The following is a 9,020-nucleotide window of genomic DNA, read 5'->3' on the forward strand; positions in this document are numbered from 1 at the left end:
TGTTTTTGTATCCATTCAGCCAGTCTATGTCTTTTGGTTGGAGCATTTAATCCATTTACATTTAAGGTAGTTATTGATATGTATGTTCTTATTACCATTTTCTTAATTATTTTGGATTTGTTATTGTAGGTCTTTTCCTTCTTTTGTGTTTCCTGCCTAGGTAAGTTCCTTTAGCGTTTGTTGTAAAGCTGGTTTGGTGGTCCTGGATTCTTTTAGCTTTTGCTTGTCTGTAAAGGTTTTGATTTCTCTGTTGAATCTGAATGAGATCCTTGCTGGGTAGAGTAATCTTGGTTGTAGGTTTTTCCCTTTCATCACTTTAAATATGTCCTGCCACTCCCTTCTGGCTTGCAGAGTTTCTGCTGAAAGATCAGCTGTTAACCTTATGGGGATGCCCTTGTATGTTATTTGTTGTTTTTCCCTTGCTGCTTTTAATATTTTTTCTTTGTATTTAATTGTTGATAGTTTGATTAATATGTGTCTTGGCATGTTTCTCCTTGGCTTATCCTGTATGGGACTCTTTATGCTTCCTGGACTTGATGGACTATTTCCTTTCCCATATTAGGGAAGTTTTCAACTATAATCTCTTCAAATATTTTCTCCATCCCTTTCTTTTTCTCTTCTTCTTCTGAGACCCCTGCAATTCGAATGTTGGTGCATTTAATGTTGTCCCAGAGGTCTCTGAGACTGTCCTCAATTCTTCTCATCCTTTTTTCTTTATTCTGCTCTGCAGTAGTTATTTCCACTATTTTATCTTCCAGGTCACTTATCCATTCTTCTGCCTCAGTTATTCTGCTATTGATTCCTTCTAGAGAATTTTAAATTTCATTTACTGTGTTGTTCATCATTGTTTGCTCTTTAGTTCTTCCAGGTCCTTGTTAAATGTTGTATTTTCTCCATTTTATTTCCAAGATTTTGGATCATCTTTAGTATCATTACTCTGAATTCATTTTCAGATAGACTGCCTATTTCCTCTTCATTTATTGGTCTGGTGGGTTTTTACCTTGCTCCTTCATCTGCTGTGTGTTTCTCTGTCTTCTCATTTTGCTTAACTCACTGTGTTTAGGGTCTCCTTTTCGCAGGCTGCAGGTTCATCATTCCTGTTGTTTTTGGTGTCTGCCCCAGTGACTAATGTTGGTTCAGTGGGTTGGGTAGGCTTCCTGGTGGAGGGGACTGGTGCCTGTGTTCTGGAGGATGAGGCTGGATCATGTCTTTCTGGTGGGCGGGACCATGTCTGGTGGTGTGTTTGGGGTGTCTGTAACCTTATTATGATTTTAGCCAGCCTCTCTTATAATGTGTGTGGTTGTGTTCCTGTTTTGCTAGTTGTTTGGCATAGGGTGTCCAGTGCTGTAGCTTGCTGGTCATTGAGTGGAGCTGGGTGTTAATATTGAGATGGAGATCTCTGGGAGAGGTTTCGCTGTTTGATATTATGTGGAGCCAGGAGGTCTCTGGTGGACCAATGTCCGGAACTTGGCTCTCCCTCCTGAGAGGCACAGGCCTGATACCTGGCCAGAGAACCAAGACCCTGTTAGCCACACAGCTCAGAAGAAAAGGGAGAAAAAAAGAAAGAAAGAAAAACATATATATAAAGTTATTAAAATAAAAAAATTAAAAAGTAATAAAAAAAGGGAAAAAAAAAGGAGAGCAACCAAACCAAAAAACAAATCCACCAATGATAACAAGTGCTAAAAACTATACTAAAAACAAACAAACAAACAAAGAAAGTGGACAGACAGAACCCTAGGACAAATGGTAAAAGCAAAGCTATACAGAGAAAATCACACAAAGAAGCAAACACATACACACTCACAAAAAGAGAAAAAGGAAAAAAGTATTTATATTGTTGCTCCCAAAGTTCACCGCCTCAAGTTTGGAATAATTCATTGTCTGTTCAGGTATTCCACAGATGCAGGGAACATCAAGATGATTGTGGAGATTTAATCCGCTGCTCCTGAGGCTGCTGGGAGAGAGCTCCCTTTCTTTTCTTTGTTCACACAGTTCCTGGGGTTCAGGTTTGGATTTGGCCCCGCCTCTGCCTGTAGGTTGCCTGAGGGTGTCTGTTCTTCGCTCAGACAGGACGGGGTTAAAGTAGCAGCTGATTAGGGGGCTCTGGCTCACTCAGGTTGGGGGGAGGGCGGCGTTCGGAATGTGGGGCGAACCTGCGGTGGCAGAGGCCAGCGTGACGTTGCAATGGCCTGAGGCGCACCGTGTGTTCTCCCGGGTAAGTTGTCCCTAGGTCACGGGACCCTGGCAGTGGCGGGCTGCACAGGCTCCCAGGAGGGGAGGTGTGGATAGTGACCTGTGCTTGCACACAGGCTTCTTGGTGTCTGCAGCAGCAGCCTTAGCATTTCATGCCCATGGTGTCTGCACTGATAGCCTCGGCTCACGTCCGTCTCTGGAGCTCGTTTAGGCGGTGCTCTGAATCCCCTCTCCTCACGCACCCTGAAACAATGGTCTCTTGCCTCTTAGGCAGGTCCAGACTTTTTCTCGGACTCCCTCCTGGTTAGCTGTGGTGCACTAGCCCTTTTCAGGCTTTCTTCATGCAGCCAACCCCAGTCCTCTCCCTGGGATCTGACCTCTGAAGCCGTAGCCTCAGCTCCCAGCCCTACCCTGTCCCGGTGGTTAGCAGACAAGCCTCTCGGGCTGGTGAGTGCTGGTCAGCACTGATCCTCTGTGCGGGAATCTCTCTGCTTTGCCCTCTGCACCCTTGTTGCTGCGCTCTTCTCCGTGGCTCCGAAGCTTCCCTGTCGCCACCCTCTGTCTCCACCAGTGAAGGGGCTTCCTAGTGTGTGGAAACTTTTCCTCCTTCACAGCTCCCTCCCACTGGTGCAGGTCCCGTCCCTATTCTTTTAGCCCTGTTTTTTCTTTTGCCCTACCCAGGTACGTGGGGAATTTCTTGCCTTTTGGGAAGTCTGAGGTCTTCTGCCACTATTCAGTAGGTGTTCTGTAGGAGTTTTTCCACATGTAGATGTATTTCTGATGTATTTGTGGGGAGGAAGGCGAACTCCACATCTCACTCCTCCGCCGCCTTGAAGCTGCCCCCTTATTCTTTTGTATGTTTTTTTTTTTAAATTAATCTACTGTTTTCAGATAGAACTGTGTCATAGTCCATCCATAGACATTGGATTTGTTTTTTCTTGTTGTGGTTCTATGATTTCTTCTTACTTTTACTTTATTTCAAAGCTATTTTGCTAGTTACATAAAATTTCATGACTGATATTATTTCTGAATACATATGAATATAAAACATTATTAATGTTATTATAAAATGTCAGTTATTAACATTATTTATATTATAAAAAATATCCCCATTTCCTTCTTTTGAAAGTGTGAACTCTATGTTATGTGATATCAATAGTGTTGTACCAGTTTTCCTTTGTCTTATTATTTGCCTGGTATTTCCTTCCCTGTGCTGGTGTTGTTTTCTTTATTATGTCATTCTGTTTGCAGTTTGTTTCTGTGAACAGCATGCTTTAGTTTATTAACATAATCAGAGAATCTCTAAGTTTTAATATATTAGATTTACCTAATCATATTGCATGTGATTACTGATATTGGGTTTGGTATTTAGAATTTTGTGTAATTTCCCTCTTCCCCCTCCTGCCTCTTATTGGATTGACAAGATTTTATTTTAGTATTTGCCTTTAATAATTTAGAAGTTAAGCATTCTGTTCCTCATGGTTATTCTTATATTTTAACATACATGTTTAAACATATATTTATTTAATGACTCAGATTAATCAGTCAAGCACATTAGCTAGTTTTTCGTTTCCTAAACACTCCAACCACTTCTACTGATACTTGGATTTCAACTGCTATATTAGTAAATAATAAATGTTTTACAATCAAAACATTTAGTTGAAAAATAAGTTTTAGATGAAATCTATCTCCAGCAGGATGTGGTTAAGAGGTTAAGAAATCTTTTCTCTAAAGAAGCAACTACGGAGCTGGACAAAGTTGTCAAAAATAACCACTTCAATACTCTGAATTCACTAAAAGCATTCAACAGACTTAGAAACTGTTATTCATGAAAACTACTGAATTTGTGTAAGAAGGACATAAGTCTGTGGCATACTTGCCCAGGGATTTCCTGTTTTGCCCTCTCAGATCTCTTGGCAGGCCATGAACCCGGCTGTGAACCCAGGAGCCTGGCTTCCACTGCCAGAAGAGACTCATTTGATAGCAGCAGTGATCTCAGTGGTCAGCAGACAGGGAGGGCCAATGTCTTGTCTAGCCTGAGGCTGTGCTGCTACTTGGAGCAACCAGCAGGCTAGCCAGGAATTTAAACAGGAACAGGAGACTGCCAGAGAGGGTTTGATAAAGTCTGCGTATATCTTAGTTTAACGGGAGACTGGAGTAGGTCCAAACTACCTGCACATCTCTGCCCAGTGGAGCCTGCACACTTATACAGAGGAGATGTAAGAGAACCTAGTGGAAAGTAAAAGCCAGTGAAAACCAGAGCACAGCCTGGTGTTTGAATGTGCTCCCCAGCCCACACGTAGATGCATCAGCAAGCCTAGTGGCTCAAGGTGTTTGAACACAACCCCTGAACAATATCCGTCTGAGTGGTAAGCTATTCAGACATGGAGTAACCCTTAGGAAGTCAGGCTTAAAAACAAAAAAAGGAAAAAATTATAAAAGCAAAAAATACAAGAATAAATATAAAAGTTACCACATTGCTAGGTAGACTACACATATTTAGTTCACAAGTTAGTAAACAAATAAGAAAAAACAACAGCAGCCTGTGGTGGTGGGGAAGTCAGAATGCAGTTACATTTTAATATATTACCTAATATGTCAATTATTCAACAAAAATTATGAAGCAGGCAAAGAAACACAAAAGTGTACTTATGTTAGGAAAAGAGTTGACAGTAGATTCTCTGAGTGTCCTCAGAAGTTGAATTTAACAAAGATGTCGAAGTAGCTTTAATAAATATGATCAAAGAACTCAAGGAAAGTGTTTATAGAATTAAAGGAAAGTATGAGGAAAACAGTGAGAGAGATAGAAATTATTAAAAAAGAAACAAATTTATATTCTAGAGTTGAAAAGTATAATAATCAAAAGGAAAAATTCACTACAGGTTCTCTACAGCAGATTTGTGATGAAGAAAAAGAATCAATGAACTCTAAGATAGATAAATAGAAATTACCTAATCTGAACAACAGAGAACATGGTTGAAGAAAAATGAACAGCCCTTCAGAGACTGGTGAGGCAATATCAAGCATACCAATATACATTTGATGGGAGTCTGAAGGATAGAAGAGAGAAAAGAACAGGAAAATATTTAGAAGAAATGGGAAGAAACTATTTTAGGAAATAATGACTGAAAATGTCCCAACTTTGAAAATACTAATCTACAGATCGAAGACACTCAACAAACTTCAATAGGAAAAAACACAAGAATATCCACAACTAGAACACCATAGTCAAATTGTTGAAAGCCAAAGACAAGAAAATCTTGAAAGCAGTGAGAGAAAAATGGCTCATCACATACAGGGGAACAAAAGTACAATTAATGGCTAATTTCTCATAAAAAAATAACTGAGGACAGAAGGCAGTGGGTTGAAATACAGTGCTGAAAAAAAAAACTGTCAACCCAAATTTTGTTTGCAGTAAATATGAAGGTGATAGAAACACATTCCTAGATAAACATAAAACATAAACACTGGGAAATTTCTAAATTCACTTGTAAGTGCATTTGTTTCTGAACTTACTCTTTCTTTCATCTATTGGTCATTATCATACCAATAACATGTATTTAAATTACTGTGGCTTTATAGTATATTTTGATGTCTGACAGGCCAATTATTCCAATCATTTTTCCCTTTCCCACATTTCAGTAGTTGTTCTTGTACATTTAGTTTGCCAGTTGAATTTTAAAATTAGCTTTAATAAAAAATCACGTTGAAAATTTGATTAGAATTTTACTGACTTTGTACTAGTTATATTTGTACGAAGTAAAATTCACAGCTCTCACTTAAGCCCCTCTAAAGCATAAATGACATTAACAACATAGGAATTTAGTGAAAGGAAATTGGAATATCTCAGAAATTGAAGGCACTGTTGATTAAAGTGAGAAAGGACAGTGGCAGTGGACCATTCTTGCATTCCACAGCAGCAGAGTCTGTGGACCTGCTCCGTGGGTCTTTGCTGTTAATGCAACTCAAATTTCAGTCTCTGTGCTCCCCACTCCAAGCTTCAGATTCCTGGGAGAGAATTTTGCCATCTCAGCTTGGGTCCTGTGTCTGCCCCTACATCATCAGCTGTGATCAGGTGGTGAATTTGATAATATAGGTATCACTGCTGTTCCCACTTGTTGGAGACAACCCAGAGTCATATCTCTTTACTGTATCTTGAGGAAGTATCATCTGCCACTGTTTCCCTAAATTTGGGCTCCTTGGGTTGTGCCATTATTTCTCCAGTTTGTCGTGTTCCCATATCAAAATTCTTCAATCTATGTACAACATGACAATGTAAATGCCGTAAACACCACCACATTCTATACACAATGGTCAATGGAAATAGGAGGAAAAAGAAGGAAAAAATAATTCCTCTTTATAAAGGTAAGGAAAAGGGATGATAATGACGTTCAAATAGTAAGCAATGAAAAATAGAAGGAAGCCACAACCCTCATTTTTGTTATTGGTCACAAGACTTTCTTGAATTTGGATTTCTGACTGCCAATTCTGTGTTCTGTTTGTCTTAGGACCTCATTTTATTGCGATTTTTTTCCCCTTGTGGTGGACTTGTCTTTATTCTTGAGGTATCTAAGCCATTGGTGTTCTTGTCTCTAAGGTTTTGGGTTGTCTTTTAATATGCCCAATGTTAACGTGCTCTTGTTTCCTTGATCAAGAAAACAAGGAATTTTCCTGGCAGCACGTGGTGTTGTGGCAGCTTCAGGTGAATGTGATTCAATCTGAGTGTGATGTTTGGTGTTGAGTGTTTACTATATCCCAGTTTGTCTCACTAATTTCATCAGGAGAGTTTGGACAAAGAGAGGGGAGTATGGTCACAGGATCTCCTTCAGTCTCCAAAACTCCCTAAAATGTTTAGTTCCCGTTTCAGAGTAGTTACCCCATTTCCCATGGAGCTAGTCAATCACACCAGGTAACTTCCTTCTTTGATTCCTCTCTTAGTGGCTTGATGATTCCAAAGTGGCCTAGTGGCTGTCTCTGTACCAAATCAGGAGAATATTTTTTTTCCCTTCACCTTTATTGAGATAGAATTGACCTTTACTGTGTTTTCTAGTGTAAACATTCTTCCCTTAGGTATTAACATTTCTAGAATACTCAATTATTTACCCTTATTTTTCCTTTATCCTAAACCTAACTGCCTCGTTTACTTATTTTGGAACTAATGTTCTCAAATTTTATTTTTTGCAAGCTGTCTCAAATCCTTTTTGGAGTGAGTCAAGGTAAGTGTAAACAGGTAGAGGTGCCACTCCCCCTTCCATGCCTTGATTGTCAGACGTGTGACAGTGTGGAGCTGTGAGAATATTCATCTGGTCCCTTGTCAGAGCTTAATAACATCTGTAATGTAGCAGCCCAGCTTGTGTCTCAGAGCTGGTATCATGGCTGAGTCTTAAGTGATAAAGTACACACACTAGCATCTCCCATCTGGTGGTTCACAAACTCCCAGGATTCAAAGATGTATCCAAGAAGGTCTGTGTTGTTAGACATAGTAATAGTATTTACTTAAGTATTTATTAAAATATTTAACATTGTCTAGTTTTCCTTTTGGAAATGGAACAGTTTTGGTACCTTTGAGTATATATGGAGCGGGCATCTCTGTGGTTAATGGCAATCAGGTCAGTGTCCTCAAAACCTGCTTCATGGTTTTGGCCACTATATAGTTTTAAATGATATGCTTTATAGGTGCTTGTTATTTAATTAATACCCATAATGGACAGTTAAAAAGTAGATGAAGCTTGATGTTGAAATATGAGTTAACGACATTAATTCAGCAAATTTACCTCAAGATGATCTTACCAAAGCTTTAAGTGGCATTCAGCTAATTAAAACTCTTATGTAGTACATTAAGCATCCTCTGTATTAAGAGAGAAAATTTGTCATGATTATATCCAACAATGTGTTATTTACAGAGAGCTACATTTGGATTCCAAATCAAACATGATATAATATCAATTTTTAATATGTATAATGCAGTTAGATATTCATATGTATCTTAAAACAAATTAAATAGCATGTCACTTATTAAATGTGAAAGTCTTTTTGTATTATGAATTATTAAAGATTGTATAAAAATGAATCTTAAATGCAATATTTAATAATATGGTGATATAATTTTTAAACTTTTAATCATTTGTCATATTTTACACAAAAATGAAAAGATAATTTAAAAAATTCATGCAGGAACCACAAGAAGTATATATCATTGTGAAAGCCCATCATAAGTCAAAACTAATAGGAAAATGACTTGGCCGGTTCCTTCCATGGGCATCAGATTATTGCCTCACTTCCATTGTGAAGTGTGTCCCTCAATCAGAGGCATTATTATGTAGGACACCATAATAGTGCATAAGAGATTTAGTATATCCACCAAAGGTGGTGCTTGCAGTTGTGTGATGAGCAGGGAAACAAATCCAAATCCCTAATATGTCTGGTTTTTGAGGATAAATTGCTACCCCATTTATGATGGAGGATAATGTCAGTTTCCACTTGAGAGTTGGGAGTTCAGCATTGGAGTAACCAAGTTAGACTTGGTGAGTGAAGTCCATGCTATTGAGCCCATGTATATCCTCTGCCCTGGTCATCATGGCCTTATAATTTATTAGTCCACTTAGGCAGGACTGGGCTGGCCAGAGGAGGAAGGTGATTGACAGCAATAAAATGTTCTCTTGACTCTGTTAAGAATCTTGTCTGCCGTGGGGAACTCCCATAAAAACTATGTATGGCGCAAGTATTTTCTAGGCTCTTCCTGAATGGTCCACTCTGAAATGACAGATCTTTCTCTATTTTTGTGTGATTCACCATGTAGGCCTTACTAAAACATGGAAGGTACT

The sequence above is a fragment of the Orcinus orca genome, chromosome 1 (genome assembly GCF_937001465.1).
Source record: "Orcinus orca chromosome 1, mOrcOrc1.1, whole genome shotgun sequence".
Classification (NCBI taxonomy): domain Eukaryota; kingdom Metazoa; phylum Chordata; class Mammalia; order Artiodactyla; family Delphinidae; genus Orcinus; species Orcinus orca.